Source organism: Bombina bombina, chromosome 7 (genome assembly GCF_027579735.1).
Source record: "Bombina bombina isolate aBomBom1 chromosome 7, aBomBom1.pri, whole genome shotgun sequence".
Lineage (NCBI taxonomy): Eukaryota > Metazoa > Chordata > Amphibia > Anura > Bombinatoridae > Bombina > Bombina bombina.
The window spans coordinates 341,070,088-341,090,971 of record NC_069505.1 but is presented as its reverse complement, the minus strand read 5'-3'; positions in this window follow the sequence as shown (position 1 = coordinate 341,090,971).

Here is a 20,884-nt window from a genome sequence, read left to right as displayed (position 1 = left end):
CAATATGCTTTGTTCTCTTGGTATCCCTTGTTGAAAAAGAATACGCAGATATCCTACACAAGTGGGGGCTGCTGCTAATTGGTGCCTACATACATTTGTCTCTTGTGATTGGCTGACTAGATGTGCCGCTAGCTGCCAGTAGTGTAATGCTCTTCCTTCGGTAAAGGATAACAAAAAGAACGAAGCAAATTTGATAATGGAAGTAATTTGGAAAGCTGTTTAAACTTGTATGTTCATGAAAGAAAACTTTGGGGTTTCCTGTCCCTATAATAATATTGTTATTATTTTCTGCTTGTTTTATGAACTGTTTTAACATTACTTTTGGTTCTATGTTTGCAATATTACCTTAATAAAATCTAACCAATCCTTTTTATTAACTAATTTATTAAAGGGGCTCTTAATATAATTTAAAGGACCAGTAAACACAGTAGATTTGCATAATCAACAAATGCAAGATAGCAAGACAATGCAATAGCACTTAGTCTGAAGTCAAATGAGTGGTAGATTTTTTTTTTTCTGAAAATTTTAAAAGTTATGGCTATTTCCACTCCCCCTGTACCATGTGACAGCCATCAGCCAATCACAATTGTATACACGTACCATGTGACAGCCATTAGCCATTCAAAAATGCATACACATTTTATTCTGCGAATTCTTGCACATGCTCAGTAGGAGCTGGTGACTCAAAATGTTTAAATATATAAAGACTGTGCACATTTTGTTTAAGGAAGTAATTTGGAAAGTTGTTTAAAATTGCATGCTCTATCTGAATAATGAAAGTTTAAATTTAGACTTGATTGTCCCTTTTAATATAACATGTTTTATTTTGTGTAGTAAAACAACTTTGCAATAGACTTTTATTTTGTACACTGTTCTCGATTTTTTACTCTGGTGAGAATTTGAAGTGCAGACTCCAGACCTGACAGTGACTCATATATAGATGTCCTTAACTGTAATCAGCAGATGAGATTAGATAAGGGTAACCTAAGTTACAGCATTATGGCTCTGATTACTTTATGGACATTAACATTTTAAGCTTATTTCTGTAATAATTAAACAACTAAAATATATATATATATATATATATATATATATATATATATATATATATATATATATATCTTCTTCTTATTCTTTTGCTAACCATTTGCTTTGAATACATCATATCTAGCATTTATTTAGTGACTAGATATAGATGGGTGGATGCACAGATGGATATAGAGATGTATATAGAGATGTATATAGAGATGGCTATGGATAGATGGCTATGGATAGATGGCTATGGATAGATGGCTATGGAGGGTTTGAAATGGATAGATGGCTATGGATGGATTGATATGGATAGATGGCGATGGATGGATGGATGGCGATGGATGGATGGTGATGGATAAGGATAGATGGATATGGATACATTGATAGATGGATATGGATGGATTGATGGATATGGATAGATCAATATGAATAGATAGATATGGATACATTGGTATGGATAGATGGAGATGGATGGATGGAAATGGATATGGATAGTTGGATATGGATGGATATGGATATATGGATTGATATGGATGATTATGAATGGATGGATATGGATAGATAGATGGATATGGATACATTGATATGGATAGATGGATATGGATAGATTGATAGGAATAGAGAGATGGATATGGATAGATGGATATGAATAGATGGATATGGATATATATAGATGGATATGGGTGGATGGATATGGATGGATGTATATGGATAGATGGATGGATGGATGAATGTAGATGGATGAATGTAGATGGATGGATGGATATGGATGGATGGATATGGATAGATACAGATGGATATGGATGGATGGATATGGATAGATGGATATAGGTGGATGGATGGATGATTATGGATGGATGGAGATGGATGGATATGGATAGATATATGGATATGGATACATGGATATGGATACATGGATATGGATACATGGATATGGATACATGGATATGGATAGATGGATATGGATAGATAGATAGATATATATAGATATGGGTGGATGGATGGATATGGATGGATGTATATGGATAGATGAAGATGGGTGGATGGATGTATATGGATGGATGTATATGGATGGATGGATATGGATGGATGGATATGGATAGATTTATAATGGATAGATGGATATGGATAGATGGATATGAATAGATATAGATGATATGGGTGGATGGATGGATGGATATGGATAGATGGATATGGGTGTATGTATGTATATGGATGGATGCATATGGATGGATATGGATGAATGCATATGGATGCATGGATATGGATAGATAGATATGGATGCATGGATAGATGGATATGGATAGATGGCTATTGATAGATGGCTTTGGATGGATTGATATGAATAGATGGATATGGATGGATGGATATGGATAGCTGGATATGAATAGATGGAAATGGATATATGGAAATGGATGTATATGAATGGATAAAGATAGATAGTAGTAGAAGATGGCACTGGTCTATGATACATTGATATGGTTAGATGGATATGGATAGATGGATATGGATAGATAGATGGATATGGATACATGGATATGGATGGATTGATATGGATGGATTGATATGGATAGATGGATATGGATGGTTGGATATGAATAGATGGCTATGAATAGATGGCTATGGATAGATGGCTATGTATAGATGGCAATGGATAGATGGCAATGGATAGATGGCTATGGATAGATGGCTATGGATAGATGGCTATTGATAGATGGCTTTGGATGGATTGATATGAATAGATGGATATGGATGGATGGATATGGATAGCTGGATATGAATAGATGGAAATGGATATATGGAAATGGATGTATATGAATGGATAAAGATAGATAGTAGTAGAAGATGGCACTGGTCTATGATACATTGATATGGTTAGATGGATATGGATAGATGGATATGGATAGATAGATGGATATGGATACATGGATATGGATGGATTGATATGGATGGATTGATATGGATAGATGGATATGGATGGTTGGATATGAATAGATGGCTATGAATAGATGGCTATGGATAGATGGCTATGTATAGATGGCAATGGATAGATGGCAATGGATAGATGGCTATGGATAGATGGCTATGGATAGATGGCTATTGATAGATGGCTTTGGATGGATTGATATGAATAGATGGATATGGATGGATGGATATGGATAGCTGGATATGAATAGATGGAAATGGATATATGGAAATGGATGTATATGAATGGATAAAGATAGATAGTAGTAGAAGATGGCACTGGTCTATGATACATTGATATGGTTAGATGGATATGGATAGATGGATATGGATAGATAGATGGATATGGATACATGGATATGGATGGATTGATATGGATGGATTGATATGGATAGATGGATATGGATGGTTGGATATGAATAGATGGCTATGAATAGATGGCTATGGATAGATGGCTATGTATAGATGGCAATGGATAGATGGCAATGGATAGATGGCTATGGATAGATGGCTATGGATAGATGGCTATGGATAGATGGCTATGGATAGATGGCTTTGGATGGATTGATATGGATAGATGGATATGGATAGCTGGATATGGATAGATAGATAGATAGATGTGGATAGATAGATGGATATGGATAGATGGAAATGGATAGATGGATATGGATACATTGATATGGATACATTGATATGGATACATTGATATGGATAGATGGAGATGGCTAGATGGAGATGGATAGATGGAGATGGATAGATATGGATACATTGATATGTATAGATATGGATATATATGGATGGATATATATGGATGGATAGATAGATAAAAAAAATAGATACATTATTGAACTTTTTTTCCCTCTTGTAAAAAAAAAAATCAGAATCACAAAAACATATTTTTTTCTTAATCAACACAGCAATCTGTGCTGTTATACTTGGCTGTTTGAACATGTTCTTCTGATACCAATATATTTAATTGTGTTTGTATGTTGCAGCTAATTGTAATCATCTGTAGAATATTTATTACTTTGTATATACACCAATATTTAGATTTTGCTGCTTGTTTGTGTTACTGCACTCGTTATGTTCAAATCTAAGGATATAACTTATTTATACTAATGAATCAAACGCTGCAAAGTGCTACATAAAACTTGTTTGTGGTTAGTTTGAGTATGATAAGCAAATGATTGTGAAAAAATGTATTTAAAAGGGATCTTTCACAAACAATTCTTGTGTGAATATATCTTGAGAGTTAGGGTAAAGTGATAGGGTTAGACATTAGGTTATCATTTACTCTACTCTCTCCACTCCACTCACTTTAATCCACTCTCTCATCATTTCCCGCCTTGACTATTGCAACTCCATGCTCTCCAGCCTCCCTAGCTGCCGTCTATCTCCCTTACAATCCATAATAAATGCCTTTGCTAGGCTGATCTTCCTTACACGTCGCTCCTCATCTGCTGCACCTCTCTGCCATTCCCTTCACTGGCTTCCTCTAACCTCCAGAATAAAACATAAAATCCTGACTTTTAAAGCTCTCAATAAAACTGCACTACCGTATATCTCCGACCTAGTCTCCAGACAATCGCCCTTCCGTCCCCTTCGCTCTGTTCATGACCTTTTTCTCTCCTCCTCTCTTGTTACCTCCTCACATTCCCATTCTCCAGACTGGCCCCTATTTTGTGGAACTCTCTGCTTTGCTCCACAAGACTCTCCCCTAGTTTTCAAACTTTCAAGTGTTCCTTAAAGGGACATTAAACACTAAATACATGCTAGATAGAATGATGCATTCAAAGAAAAGATTAGTCCATGACTAACATGTAGATGTATTTTATAAAGTTTTATTAGTTGTTTAAAAAGTGACAAAATAAGTGTAAAGTTTTAGTGTCTATAAAACACTGGGAGCTGCCATGTTGTAACTTGTGTTACCTTCTCTGCTGTGGCCAATTAGAGACAGTTATAAATAGGTCACTAGAGTGTGCAGCCAATGGTTGTGCTGGATTTAACAGTGTTCTGCACTTCCATTTCTAACAGAAACTGAAAAGCTCACAATTTCAGAATGGAATTACAGGCAAAGAGGACAAAATAAATAATGAAAGTATATTGCAGAGTTGTTTTATTATATACAATTTATCATTTTATATTACCATCTCAAAGTGTTTAATGTCCCTTTAAAGACTCTATTGTTCAGGGATGCATATAATATACACTAACATTTTCCTATCTTAATTCCTCTCCTCCTTTAGTTATCCCCTTGAACCCCCTTAGCATGTAAGTCTATGAGCCTAGCTGCTTTGTAGATCACCTTTATGGGAGATGATTTACAACAGTGAAACTCTTTTGCAGGGTCCTCTATCCCTTTGTCTCCCATAACTGTCACCTTGCATATTAGACCCATGTCTTTAGCGCTGCAGAACCTGTTGGCGCTCTACAAATAACTGATAACAATAATAATAATCATTTACATCAAAATTCACAATTAGACAGCACAACGATTAATAGATATTTGTTTCAAGGAAATGTGTATCCCTGAATATTCTGTGGCTGCACTATTCAGTATTTGTTTTGTTAAAACAAAATGAATACTGACTTTTAGTTAAGCATTTATATATTTTTTTTTCGTTAAAACAAATGTAAATATTTCAAAGCTACATCTGGCTTAACGCTATCAGTTGCCAGGACCTGCACTAACTTTAGTAGAGGTTCTGGGAGTCGTGTGCGCTAAGTGTCCTGTAAGCATGGTTTGGGCTCTGGCAAGAAGAGGAGGAGGTTAGAATGCTCTCCACAGCAAGTTTAAAGGGACAGTCTAGTCAAAACTAAACTCCTCATGATTCAGATAGGGAATGTAATTTTAAACAGCTTTCCAGTTCACTTTTATCATCAAATTTGCTTTGTGCGCTTGGTATTCTTAGTTGAAGCTAAATCTAGGTAGGCTCATTTGCTGATTTTAAGCCCTTGAATGCCTCCTCTTATCTTAATGCAATTGCCATTTTTTTTATAGATACAGGGTGTTAGTTAAAGATAACATTGTGCTCATGCCCGTGGAGTTACTTATCAGAGGGCACTGATTGGTTAAAATGCAAGTCTGTCAAAAGAACTGTAATAAGGGGGCAGTCTGCAGAAGCTTAGATACATGATAATCACAGAGGTAACAATTATATTAACAAAACAGTGTTGGTTATGCAAAACTAAGGAATGGGCAATAAAGGCATTATCTAACTTTTTAAACAATAAAAATTCTGGAGTTGACTGTCCCTTTTAAGGTAAGTATTAAGTTAAAGGAAACAAATCAATACTGGAGATTTTCCTTGGTGCATTCATTTGGATTTTCATTACTTTAAACGAAAATGAAAATTCGATTTTTATCACTAATGTGTACTTGGGACAAAACTAATGCACTATTTATGCACCTTTTGATTTGTTGTTTAAAGGGACATAGAGTCAAAATATAAAGGGCCAGTAAACCTAGAAAACAATGTTATATAATTCTACACATAGTGCAGTATTATATAACATTATATTAGTGCTAGCTTTATATAACATAATATTGCCTGTGAATTTTTATTAAAAATGAGGGGTTTTCAGACCCCGCCCTCTGTGCTCTACTGAGCGGGTCTGGTTTTCCCTCTGAGCGCATCTGGGCAGCTGTCTAGTCACAGCCGGGCCCGACCGCTCCATTTCACTCAATGTAGCTCGCTCCTGCTCTGTCTATACAGTATATATGTGTGTGTATGTATGTATGTATATATGCAATCCTGTATCCCACCTTTCACAAAGCCCATTGTCGCAGATATTATTATGTTTATCATTTCTGAGTTTGCAGATTCGTTAGAAAACAGCAGTATATAGACTGCAGCTTCTTACTTTTTAGTTTCAGACTCCCTCGCACAAGTTTGGGCCACAGGGGCTGGATTAAAGTTATAGAAGTGTCAAAATTGACACGTGCATGGGCTCATTTCTTTCATGTAATTGGCAAGAGTCCATGAGCTAGTGACATATGGGATATACAATCCTACCAGGAGGGGCAAAGTTTCCCAAACCTCAAAATGCCTATAAATACACCCCTCACCACACCCACAATTCAGTTTTACAAACTTTGCCTCCTATGGAGGTGGTGAAGTAAGTTTGTGCTAAGATTTCAATCTTTTTGGCGCGAAAGGGTACGTCTATGACACAAGTTCGTCATTTCCGGCGTCATACTTGACACCGAGACCTTTCACATGGTTGCGTCATTAGTGATGCAAGTGTGTCATTTTCGGTTATTTTTTGGCGCCAAAAAAGCTTAGTTACATTGTGCGTCATTTTTTGCCGCCAAACTTTTTCATTATTTCAATACCCCATTGATGTTTGCCTCTTGATTTTTTCTCTATCAGAGGGCCTTCATATTCCGATTCAACCAGAACATTTTCAGTTTCTGAGATTCTCTTTTCTAGACAAGCATTACCAATTTGTTGCTCTTCCATTTGGCCTAGCAACCGCTCCAAGAATCTTTTCAAAGGTTCTGAGTGTCCTACTCTCTGTAATCAGAGAACAGGGTATTGCGGTGTTTCCTTATTTGGGCGATATCTTGGTACTAGCTCAATCTTTACGTACTGCAGAATCTCACACGAATCAATTGAATTGTTTCTTCGGAAACATGGTTGGAGGATCAATTTACCAAAAAGTTTCTTGATTCCTCAGACAAAGGTCACCTTTTTAGGCTTCCAGATAGATTCAGTGTCCATGACTCTGTTTCTAACAGACAAGAGACGTTTAAAATTGGTTGCAGCCTGCCGGAACCTTCAGTCTCAGTCATTCCCTTCAGTGGCTATGTGCATGGAAGTTTTAGGTCTCATGACTGCAGCATCGGACGCGATCCCCTTTGCTCATTTTCACATGAGACCTCTTCAGCTTTGTATGCTGAATCAATGGTGCAGGGATTATACAAAGATATCTCAATTTAATATCCTTAAATCGCAATGTACGACACTCTCTGACATGGTGGATAGATCACCATCATTTAGTTCAAGGGGCTTCTTTTGTTTGGCCAACCTGGACTGTGATCACAAAAAGATGCGAGTTTTTCAGGTTGGGGAGCTGTTTGAGGATCTCTGACAGCACAAAGGGTTTGGAAATCTCAAGAGGCGATATTTCCAATACATATATTAGAACTCTGTGTAATTCTCAGAGCTTTTCAGTTTTGGCCTCTGTTAAAGAGAGAACCGTTCATTTGTTTTCAGACAGACATTATCACAACAGTGGCATATGGCAATCATCAGGGTGGGACTCACAGTCCCCAAGCTATGAAAGAAGTATCTCGAATACTTGTTTGGGCGGAATCCAGCTCCTGTCTAATCTCTGCGGTGCATATCCCAGGTGTAGACAATTGGGAAGCGGATTATCTCAACCACTAGACTTTACATCCAGGGGAGTGGTTTCTCCATCCAGATGTTTTTTTCTCAAATTGTTCAGATGTGGGGTCCTCCAGAGGTAGATCTCATGGCCTCTCATCTAAACAAGAAACTTCCCAGATACCTGTCTAGGTCCAGGGATGTTCAGACGGAAGCTGTGGATGCGCTGACACTTCCTTGGTGTTATCATCCTGCTTATATCTTCCCGCCTTTAGTTCTCCTTCCATGAGTGTTTTCCAAAATTATCATGGAACAATCATTTGTGTTGCTGGTAGTGCCAGCATGGCCACACAGGGTTTGGTATGCGGATCTGGTTCGGCTGTCCAGTTGCCCGCCTTGGCCACTTCCGTTACGGCCAGACCTACTATCTCAAGGTCCATTTTTCCATCAGGATCTCAAATCATTACATTTGAAGGTATGGAAATTGAATGCTTAGTACTAAGTCATAGAGGTTTCTCTGACTCAGTGATTGATACTATGTTACAAGCTCGTAAATCAGTCTCTAGGAAGATTTATTATAGAGTTTGAAAGACTTACATTTCATGGTGTTCTTCTCGTGAATTCTCCTGGCATTCTTTTAGAATTCCTAGAATTTTTACAGTTTTTTCAGGATGGTTTGGATAAGGGTTTGTCTGCAAGTTCCTTGAAAGGACAAATCTCCGCTCTTTTTGTTTTATTTCACAGAAAGATTGCTATACTTCCTGATATACACTGTTTTGTACAGGCTTTAGTTCGTATTAAGCCTGTCATTAAATCAATTTCTCCTCCTTGGAGTCTTAATTTGGTTCTGAAGGCTTTACAGGCTCCTCCATTTGAGCCTATGCATTCTTTGGACATTAAACTACTTTCTTGGAAAGTGTTGTTCCTTTTGGCTATCTCTTCTGCTAGAAGAGTTTCTGAGCTATCTGCTCTTTCCTGTGAATCTCCTTTTCTGACTTTTCATCAGGATAAGGCGGTTTTGCGGACTTCATTTGAATTTTTCCTTAAGGTTGTGAATTCTAACAACATTAGTAGAGAAATTGTTGTCCCTTCATTGTGTCCTAATCCTAAGAATCCTTTGGAAAGATCCTTACATTCTTTGGATATGGTGAGAGCTTTGAAATATTATGTTGAAACTACTTAAGATTTCAGGAAGACTTCTAGTCTATTTGTTATATTTGCTGGTCCTAGGAAAGGTCAGAAGGCCTCTGCTATTTCCTTGGCCTCTTGGTTAAAGCTTTTGATTCTTCAAGCTTATTTGGAGTCGGGTCAAGCCCCGCCTCAGAGAATTATAGCTCATTCTACTAGTTCAGTCTCCACTTCGTGGGCTTTTAAGAATGAAGCTTCAGTTGATTAGATTTGCAAAGCAGCGACTTGGTTCTCTTTGCATACATTTACTAAATTCTACCGTTTTTATGTATTTGCTTCTTCGGAAGCAGTTTTTGGTAGAAAAGTTCTTCAGGCAGCTGTTTCAGTTTGATTCTTCTGCTTTTGATTTAAGTTTTTTTCTTTCAAAAATGAAAATAAACTTATTTTTTGGAGTTGTGGATTAATTTTTTCAGCGGTATATGGCTGTTTTTATTTTATTCCCTCCCTCTCTAGTGACTCTTGAGTGGAAGACTCCACATCTTGGGTATTGATATCCCATATGTCACTAGCTCATGGACTCTTGCCAATTACATGAAAGAAAACATAATTTATGTAAGATCTTACCTGATAAATTCATTTCTTTCATATTGGCAAGAGTCCATGAGGCCCACCCTTTTTATGGTGGTTATGATTTTTTTGTATAAAGCACAATTATTTCCAAATTTCCTTTGTTGATGCTTTCTACTCCTTTCTTTATCACCCCACTGCTTGGCTATTTGTTAAACTGAATTGTGGGTGTGGTGAGGGGTGTATTTATAGGCATTTTGAGGTTTGGGGAACTTTGCCCCTCCTGGTAGGATTGTATATCCCATATGTCACTAGCTTATGGACTCTTGCCAATATGAAAGAAATGAATTTATCAGGTAAGTTCTTACATAAATTATGTTTTCAGTTAAACAGAAGCATTTTGCAATAAACTTTCTTTAGCAAAAATGCTTCTAAAGTCAAAACACTAAACACTAAAGTAAAAATTAAACTTTCATGATTCACATAGAGCACACAATTTTAAACAACTTTCCAATTCACTTCACAGTCATTTTTATGTTCACTTTCTGAGCTCCTACTGAGCATGTGCAAGAATTAACAATATATATTTATACTAGTCCTAAAGCCCGTTCACATGGGCCATTTTTTGCAGTACAGCGGTCCCACCCCTTGCGCTCTCTCCCTCCCCCTCTCTTTTGCTCTCTCTCTCTCCCTCCCCCCTCTCTTTTGCTCTCTCTCTCCCCCTCTCTTTTGAGCTCTCTCCCCCCCCCCTCTCTTTTGAGCTCTCTCTCTCCCCCCTCTCTTTTGAGCTCTCTCCCCCCCCCTCTCTTTTGAGCTCTCTCTCCCCCCCTCTCTTTTGAGCTCTCTCTCTCCCTTTCTCTTTTGCGCTCTCTCTCTCCCCCCTCTCTTTTGCTCTCTCTCTCCCCCCTCTCTTTTGCTCTCTCTCTCCCCCTCTCTTTTAAGCTCTCTCTCTCCCCTCTATTTTATGCTCTCTTCCCCTCTCTCTCCCCCTCTCTTTTGCGCTCTCTCTCCCCCCCTCTCTTTTGCGCTCTCTCTCCCCTCTCTTTTGCGCTCTCTCTCCCCTCTCTTTTGCGCTCTCTTTCTCTCCCCCGTCTTTTGCGCTCTCTCTCTCCCCCCTCTCTTTTGCGCTCTCTCCCCCCTCTCTTTTGCACTCTCTCTCCCCTCTCTTTTGCGCTCTCTCTCCCCCCTCTCTTTTGCGCTCTCCCCCTCTCTTTTGTGCACTCTCCCCCCTCTCTTTTGCTGTCTCTCTCCCTCTCTTTATCCCCCCTCTTCTGTTCTCTCTCCCCCTCTCTTTTGAGCTCTCTCTCTCCCCCCTCTTTTGCGCTCTCCCCTCTCTCTTTTGTGCTCTCTCTCTCCCCCCTCCCTTTTGCGCTCTCTATCTCTCCCCCTCTCTTTTGAGCTCTCTCTCTCCCCCCTCTCTTTTGCGCTCTCTCTCCCCCCTCTCTTTTGTGCTCTCTCTCTCCCCCCTCCCTTTTGCGCTCTCTATCTCTCCCCCTCTCTTTTGAGCTCTCTCTCTCCCCCCTCTCTTTTGCGCTCTCTCTCCCCCCTCTCTTTTGAGCTCTCTCCCCCCTCTCTTTTGCGCTCTCTCTCTCCCCCTCTCTTTTGTGCTCTCTCTCTCCCCCTCTATTTTACGCTCTCTCCCCCCCCTCTCTCCCCCTCTCTTTTGTGCTCTCTCCCCCCCTCTTTCCCCCTCTCTTTTGTGCTCTCTCCCCTCTCTTTTGCACTCTGTCCCCCCTCTGTTTTGTGCTCTCTCTCCCCTCTGTTTTGCGTTCTCTCTCCCCCTCTCTTTTGCGCTCTCCCCCTCTCTTTTGCGCTCTCCTTCTCTCTTTTGCACTCTCTTTCTCTCCCCCCTCTCTTGCGCTCTCTCTCCCCCCTCTCTTTTGCACTCTCTCTGCGCCCTCTCTTTTGCGCTCTCTCTCCCCCCTCTCTTTTGTGCTCTCCCCCCCTCTCTTTTGCTGTCTCTCTCCCTCTCTTTATCCCCCTCTCTTTTGAGCTCTCTCTCTCCCCCCTCTCTTTTGCGTTCTCCTCCCTCTCTTTTGTGCTCTCTGTCTCCCCCCTCTCTTTTGCGCTCTCTCTCTCCCCCCTCTCTTTTGCGCTCTCTCTCCCCCCTCTTTTGCGCTCTCTCTCTTCCCCCTCTTTTGCGCTCTCTCTCTTCCCCTCTCTTTTGCACTCTCTCTCCCCCCTCTGTATTGCACTCTCTCCCACCCTCTTTTGCGCTCTCTCTCTCCCCCCTCTCTCTCTCTCTCTCTCTCTCTCTCCCTCCCCCCTCTCTCTCTCCCCCCCCCCCCCTCTCTCCCTCCCCCCTCTCTCTCCCCCCTCTCTCTCCCTCCCCCCTCTCTCCCTCCCCCCTCTCTCTCTCTCCCCCCCTCCCCCCTCTCTCTCCCCCCCTCTCTCTCTCTCCCCCCTCTCTCTCCCTCCCCCTTCTCTCTCTCTCTCTCCCTCTCCCCCCTCTCTCTCTCTCTCCCCCCTCTCTCTCTCTCTCCCCCTCTCTCTCTCCCTCTCCCTCTCCCCCCTCTCTCTCTCCCCCTCTCTCTCTCTCTCTCTCTCTCCCCCTCTCTCTCTCCCTCTCCCTCCACCTCTCCCACCTCTCTTTTTTATCTCTCCCCCCTCCTCTCTATCTCTCTCCCCTTTTGCGAGCAACCGTACCCAGCCACGCCCCCTTTACACCCGGCCACGCCCCTTAGTGGGCCTTCACGCCCCGGCCACGCCCCCTTCATGTCCGGTCACGTCCGGCCACGCCCACCACTGCCGCAGATCAGGTAGGGATCGCAAAGGCCAGGTGTGTTTGTCCTCGTGCTGTCTCTACTGCGCATGACAGCTTCGGACAAACACACTTGGCCTTTTATATAATAGGATGCATATTGTGTCACATGATGTAGGGGGATGGAAAATAGCAATTACATTGAAATTTGTCAGAAGCAAATCTGCTCATTTGAAATTCAGTGATTTTGCATTCTCTTTTTATTATTCATTTGTTGATTATGAAATTCTACTTTATTTAGTGGTTCTTTAATTACCAAATACACAATAAGTATTGTATTGGGGCTAATTCCCACATTCCTTTAGCCATGGGGGCTGCCATGTTGAAATATATCTTTTACTCCTTCTAGTGCTTACCAGTTTGCACATGTGCAGTAACTCTTCTTCAGATTCCTGCAGTGTAACCTAGGTTTAATAATGGCAGCAGCCATTATTTACCTGTTGATTTTTGAGGGAGGTGCATGAAATGTATGTTGTGTTTATTGTCCCTTTATTACTTTATTATTACAGCATACGCAAATATGCCACCTGTGATTACAGGATCATGATTCAAACCCCATACCTGATCAGAGAGTTGGCATTGTTGTGTATTGTGTCTGTAAACACTTAAAGTGAATGTCAAGTTTGATGAATCAGTGCCCGGTTTTTAAAAACCCTATTACAAACAGGCACTTTCCTTCATCAAACTTTTACATTTCACTCGTTTTGTTAAAATACTTACCTTTTAATCTTTAAAATCGCTGTAGGGTTTCCCCCACCCGTCGCAAGCCTCTTCATATGTCAAAAATGACGAATCTGGCTTCCTCCAATCACGGCGCTGCCTCAGGCAATGATTCCCCTGGGGAGGAAGCCGTGTTTGGAAGATGCCGTATTCGTCATTGCTGACGTATGAAGTGATGAGCGGCAGGAGGCTGAATCGCTGGAGCGGCTTTTAAGATTAAAAGGTATTTTACAACAAAATTAGTGAAATGTAAAGTTTGATGAATGAAAGTGCCCCTGTTTTTAATAGGGTTTTTAAAAATTGGGCACTGATTCATTCAAACTTGACATTCACTTTAATTTGTTGATACACATAGATGAGGAGCATCGTGATTGTAACATTTTGAGAAAACTTTATTTTATAACATATTAAACCAGGAACGGAATATAGATGTCTGGAATAGCACAGCTGACACATTACGGCGGGTTTGCCGCACTCTTAGCTGCATATTAAAATACACTTTCACATGATTTGTATAAGGAAACACAATCCTATTGGTTATAATGAATCGCTATCAACCAATTAATGTTTGGCGGTGTGGTTTAAAGGGACACTGAATCCAATTTTTTTATTTTGTGATTCAGATATAGCATGCCATTTTTTTTTTTTTTAAAATATTTATTTATATCCAAAAAGGAAACATAACACTCAGATAACAACAAAAGAAACATAGAAATTAAATAAAAACAAGAGCAAAGCTTTTTCCAAACCATAGCTTGGCTATAACAAATGTACATATAGTATACAAAATATTGCACATTCAATACTATGTTCTAAGTACACATCAACTCTTTGAATGTACCTTAAGTAACTAAAAAGAATAACCCAAGTAATAACACTATGCTTCTTAATACTCTATACCTTGAGTTTTTATTTTTACATAGACATTGCTAAAATAAACAACACAATACCCCACAACATAAAAAAAAGAGAAAAGAGAAAGAAAGGGAAAAAAAAAAAAAAAAAGGAATAGGTTAGGGAAAAAAAAAAAAAAAAGAAACAAAAAAAAGAAAAGACAACCCTTCACCACCTCCCTAGCAGAACTAGTTCGGAATTACGTAAGGGATGTATCAAATATTCAACTTCCGTAGGAGAAAAAGCTTTTATGAATGCTGACCATTTAAGAAAGAATTTAACAACATCAACATTAATATTATATTGTTCAAGAATGCATTGTTTTTTTAAACAATTTTTAATTTCTGATATACTAGGGACCGTGCGCGTTTTCCATTTTTTGAAAATAAGATTTCTGACAGCCAATATAGTTATATTAATAAACTTCACATTGAGTTGTCTATCTTCTGGGTCAAAAAAAAGAAAAATTATATGTCTACCTATTAGGTTTAATGAGGAGAGCTTTAATACTTTGCAAAGCCAAAATTGGACTTTGCACCATACGTTCTTAATTTTAGGGCAGGTCCATAACATGTGCAGAAGATTTGCAGAGGGAAACGAACATTTAGGACATGTGGTGAAATTCGTATTACCACATCTAGCTCCTTTTTCTGGTGTAAAATATGTCATATGTAACAACTTCAGGTGAGATTCTCTCCATGTGGCAGAAAGGGTTGTCTGAGTAACCTTTTGAATTGAAAGAGAAGGTATTTTAGATTCTACTTCCTGAGATAACAATGTGGCCCAGTTAATAGCAATTTTATCAAGATTAATTGTGCCACTATCGGAAACAATAATCAAATAACATGGAGATATTGACATGAGTCCATTTTTTGCCAGGATAAGCCATTTCTCCATATGTCCCAGTGACCAGCTCCAACCATACTCATTCACTAACTTCATAACATAGTTTCTAGCCTGAAGATAGGCAAAAAAGTTTTTCTGGGAGATATTGAATTCCACCCTAAGAGCATCAAATGATTTCACACATCTTTTTTTCTATATCAAGCATCTGGAGAACATTAACAAGCCCTTGGGTCCTCCACTTTAAAAAGATTGGAGATTGTGTTCCTAACTGAAATTGTGGGTTCCCCAGAAAACTTAGGAATCTCGACACCCGGTGTTCTAGTCCTAACAAAGTACATATCTTTTTCCAAGCTAGGATTATATTATATATAGATCTACAACGTTTAACTTGGGGTGGGATGTGAGTAGTGTCGAGATGGATCAGCGCAATAGGTGAAAAAGGATACAGAATACTGCTCTCTAAGTCATTATTTGTAACATAGTTATGAGCAAAAAGCCAATCCGCCAGAATACGGACCAAAAAAGCATAATTATACGCTCGTAAATCAGGTAAAGCCAGACCTCCGGATCCTATTGGAAGGGAGAGTTTTGCAAGTGATATTCTGGGTTTCCTACCCTGCCATAGAAAAGACCGGAGCTGTGAACTGAATAAACTTAAATCGTTCTTCCTTAAAATCAGAGGAGTGTTTTGAAGGACATATAATATTTTTGGCAATAAGATCATCTTATAGGCTGCTATGCGTCCGGACAAGGACATGGGTAAAGTCTGCCAATTCTTAAAAACTGATTTAACCTTATTCAATACAGGAAGAATGTTCAGGGAATACCAGGAATCAGGATTACTTGAAACATTTATACCCAAATATCTAAATGAGTCATTCACTATAGAGAAGGGTACATTTATAGGAGAACTGTCTGTATGCCTTATCCAGAGAAGTTCAGATTTCTTTATATTTACCTTATATCCTGAAAAGGAACCAAACTGTTGTATAGTTGATAAGAGAATAGGTAAATTTCTACGTAAATTGGAAAGATAAATGAGAATATCATCAGCGTATAATGCTATTTTCAACTCCCGCCCAGCCACCCCAATCCCCTCCAATCTCTGTCTTATCAATATAGCAAAGGGTTCTATAGCAATATTAAAAAGGAGCGGGGAGAGGGGACACCCCTGCCTAGTCCCCCTATACAGAATTATTTCTGCAGACAACTGGCCATTTACTATCATTCTTGTGGAGGCTGTGCGATATAATTTTTCAATAAACTTAACAAAATTACCTTTAAGTCCAAATTGTTCTAATGAGAATAAAAGATGATCATGATAAACTGAGTCAAAAGCCTTTTCGGCGTCTATAGCTAAAATTGCCAAGTCTAAAGTACCTCCCTCCTCTGGACGATCAGCATCCATACTATTCGAAAAGTAATCAAAGGTAAGCAGGAGTTCCCTTATTTTAGCCGCAGAGTTCCTATTCTTCATAAAACCAGCCTGATCTGGGCTAATAATCGAAGGAAGAAGAGATTGGAGTCTCTGGGCAAGAATCGTAGTCAGCAATTTATAATCCGTGTTCATCAAAGCTATAGGTCTATATGATTCCACCATTCTTGCATCTTTACCCTTTTTTTAAATTAAAGACGTGTGTGAAGCTGTAAAATTAGATGTGGGTTCGTTTCCCTCTATATATATATATATAATTAAATAAAGAAGTTAAATCAGGTATTACAGTGGAGGGTATCATTTTGTAGAACTCATTAGGTATTCCGTCCGGACCCGGCGCTTTATTATATGCCAAATTTTTAATTGCCTTTGCAACTTCTATTTCCGTAATGAGGGATTCAAGTTCCTCAATTAAACTAGGTGTTAATGATGGATGAGAGATTTCTCCCCAAAATTTCTGACGTTCTGTAAAGTCAGATATCCTGGGGGAGTATATTCCCTTATAATAATCATAAAAGATTTGAACAAGATCCTGAGAGGAACTAAACATCTGTCCCTCTTTTTCTAGGGAGTCTATTAGCTGAGAACCTAAGTCATGCCTTACCAATCTAGCCAAAAGTTTTCCGGTCTTGTTCCCATATTTGTATAGTTTCGCAGAAAACCGGACATCCTGCTGAGTGGATTTATAAAGTAGAAATGAGTCTCTCTCTTCTAATGCAGTAATATATTTAACCCATTTCTGAGGCGTCTTTTCTAATAAATATGAGTTATAAGCATTTGTAACTGCACGAAGGAGTTCATTTTCGCGTTTTTTAAATTTCTTGGTACGTCTAATGGTGTATGCCAGGATTTCCCCCCTCAGCACTGCTTTAGCAGTTTCCCAGAACAAAGAAGGACGAGTTCTAGCCTCCGCATTGAACAAGGCAAAATCCAGAAACTTAGTTTTGAGGAAGCCTCTAAATCCAGAGTCAGCAGACAAATATTTAGGGAAAAAAAAACGAGTATTTGTATGTGAAAGGCCAGTCGTATAAAGCTCGAAACATATTGGAGCGTGATCAGATACCACAATAGGCAAAATTTGAGCTGATACTTTGTGTTTACAAAGTCTATCATCAACCAAAAATAAATCAATCCGTGACAATGATTTATGTGCTTTTGAGAGACATGTAAAATCACGTGTATCCGGATTTAATATCCTCCAAATATCCTTGACTCTTAAATTAGCAAAAATCCTGGAGAACAACTTTGCCTTAAGATTATCTCTTTTAGTTTTTTTGACTAATGGCTGCTGCCTCATTCTATCAATTGGGTATTGAGGAGCCATATTAAAATCACCAGCTAATATTAAAAAACCCTCTGCACATGTCATAAGCCTGGCCTGAAGTGTATCCCAAAATGAGAGATTAAAAACATTTGGAGCATATACATTACATAAAGTATACAAAACATTAGCAACCTTAATTTTCAATATGATATATCTCCCCTCCTCATCTGATTCACTCTGTATTATCTCATAGTTGAGTTTTTTACCCAGGAGAATAGCAACTCCGCCTTTTCGGCTAGAACTAGATGAAAAAAAGACCTCCTTAACCCAAGAAGATTTTAGTTTAAGAATTTCTTGAGTCTTTAAATGGGTTTCTTGTAGAAAAGCAATGGAAGTACCTATTTTCTTCAAGTAAGAAATTATCGTTTTTCTCTTAATGGGAGAAGTTAACCCTCCTATGTTCCATGAGGTAAATTTAATCCCAGTCATTATAATAGATATCTATGTTCAGGAAGGGAAGATGGTGAGGGGAAAGGGAAAAAAAAAAAAGAAACACATACAAAAACAAAACCCCAAAACATACGACTAATCCACCTGAGCCGTGTGTTGCCCATTTGCTGAAAAGGGCCCATCTTAGAAGAAGAAAAATATCAGATCTATTCTGCTCAGGTGTGCAGTTTTTGGTGAAAAAAGATTCTGCCGTAAGGGCAGAATCAAAGAAGTGCAAAGTGTTGTTGCACACAAGTCGCAACCTGGCAGGATGTAAAATTGTCGCTCGCAGCCCCTGCTGTATGAACTTAGTACATACCGGAGCCAACTGCCTTCTTTTTGAGGCAGTTTCAGCTGCATAGTCCTAAAATAGCAGGATTTTTGTGCCTTCCAGTAATATGGGTTGATTTTTACGAAAGGCTTGTAAAAATGTGATCTTATCCTGATAATTCAGGAATTTGGCTATGATTGGCCTTGGCCTCATGTTTTCTTTTGATAAAGGTGATGATCCTAGCCTGTGTACCCTTTCTATAATTGGCTGAGTTTGAGGTATATTCAGCAAGGCTGGTAATGTTTGTGTTATAAATTTATTTAAATCCTCAAACTGCTTTCCCTCAGGTACCCCTATTACTTTTAGATTATTGCGCCTAGCGCGATTTTCCAGGTCTTCTACTTTATTTTGCAACTTAGCAAGGGCTGAGGAAGTGGCTTCTAATTTACTATTTTGAGCTAGAGTGAGATCTTCTAAGTCAGAGACTCTTTGTTCAACCTCAGAGAATCTTTCCGAGAATTGTTTGACTTCTGTAACTAGCTGCGCAATATCTTGTTTGATTTCTATTCTAAGTGAATCAAACTTGGGTGCAAGAGCAGCAGAGATATTTAAGACTAGAGACTGTGTATCAGTAGAATCAAGTAAATTTGACGAGTCTTGGGTTACCAATTGTGGCTCGTCCACAGGCTCTGTATTAAGTCTATGTTTTTTATTCCTCTGTCTAGCCGACATGACTGAAGGTGAAGTTCGAGACTGTGTATGTAGAAATTTATCCATATAATAATGGGAGTGAATTGTGGGGGAGAACAAGAAGAAAGCAACCTAATCTATTCGATGGGGAAAAGAAAAAACAAAAAACCCCAATTAAGAAGGAAGGGAAGTGCACCTTTTTTTTTTTTTTTTTTTTGGTATTGTTTAAGTTTATCTTCCCCTCTAAAAGGAGAGAGAAAAAAGAAAAAATAACCGTGAACTAAGTGAATCAGGTTCAGTCATGCTGGTGACAAGATAAGATATATCATAAGACAGAGAAGGGCTCCTGCTTTAGAGCCAGCAACTTTCTAACCTTTAGGAAGGTCCTCAATAATAATTTATATACCGTTTAAATTTTCAGCCAAGAACAGAAAAAACAGTGTTTAACAACTCAAGCCTCCTAGTCCGAGGCAATCAGATCAGTATTTTATAATTTTAGAGAGAAATCAGCTTTTAAGGTACTTTTAAACTAGTTAATACTCAGATTGTTTTCCCTGTGTGTATCTAACACACAAGATTCCTTGTAGGCTATTAACACATCTCTAAACTATGTATAATTCACTTCTATGAAACCAATACTCATGGTATATTTTAACACAACTTGATGTAACTTTGAAACTTAAGCAAAGCTATATAGAGTAATCCAATGTTATAATACATTTGCTGTGGGTCTGAGAGAGAAAAAAAAAGAAAACCCCAGTCAATTAATAACAATCTAAATGGTTCAAGAGATATGATAATACAATGTTTCACATCTTGCTGCTACACATTAACAACATACAGTTTCAAGGAGTAATATATACCAGATAAAAACTAGAGGATTCTAGTTTTTGAAGTATCATAGATGCCAGCTAGAGAGAACAAACCTAGCAAATTTAAGTATTACAATGCGATTGCAAACAAATAGCTATTATTTATATCAGGGTCAAGCCAGCTATCATAGCTTATAGGTTATGTAAATCAGTAACAATTGGAAAACCCCAACAGAGGGAAAAAAGAACAAATAATAAGGGTCCAGTACTGAGCCAAGTCATTCCAAAGTAGAGGCAGATAAAAAAGAAAACATAACTGCGGGTTTTATCTCGAGAGTTCTACGTTACCCAAAGTATATAGACTAAATTTTGAACAGAGGACAACCAGCGACCACCAGCCTCAGCCCCCCCTCACGCAGCATCGGTGGGAGGGGGAGCGTTTTCCAAGTCGGGGGAAACAACGGGTGCCGGGAAACAAGTCAGCAGGCTATAACACAGAGATTCCGATATCCTCGCCTCCTGCGTTTTTCAAAAAAGCAGTTCAGCTATTCTCAAGGATATGACTCATATGCTGCTCCAATCATACCACCAGCCGACAGCAATATCGGTCCTGAGTCTCGTCACCTTGGCTAGAGACAGAAGAAAGTGGGCAGAGGCGGGAGGGAAGGCAGCCACAACTA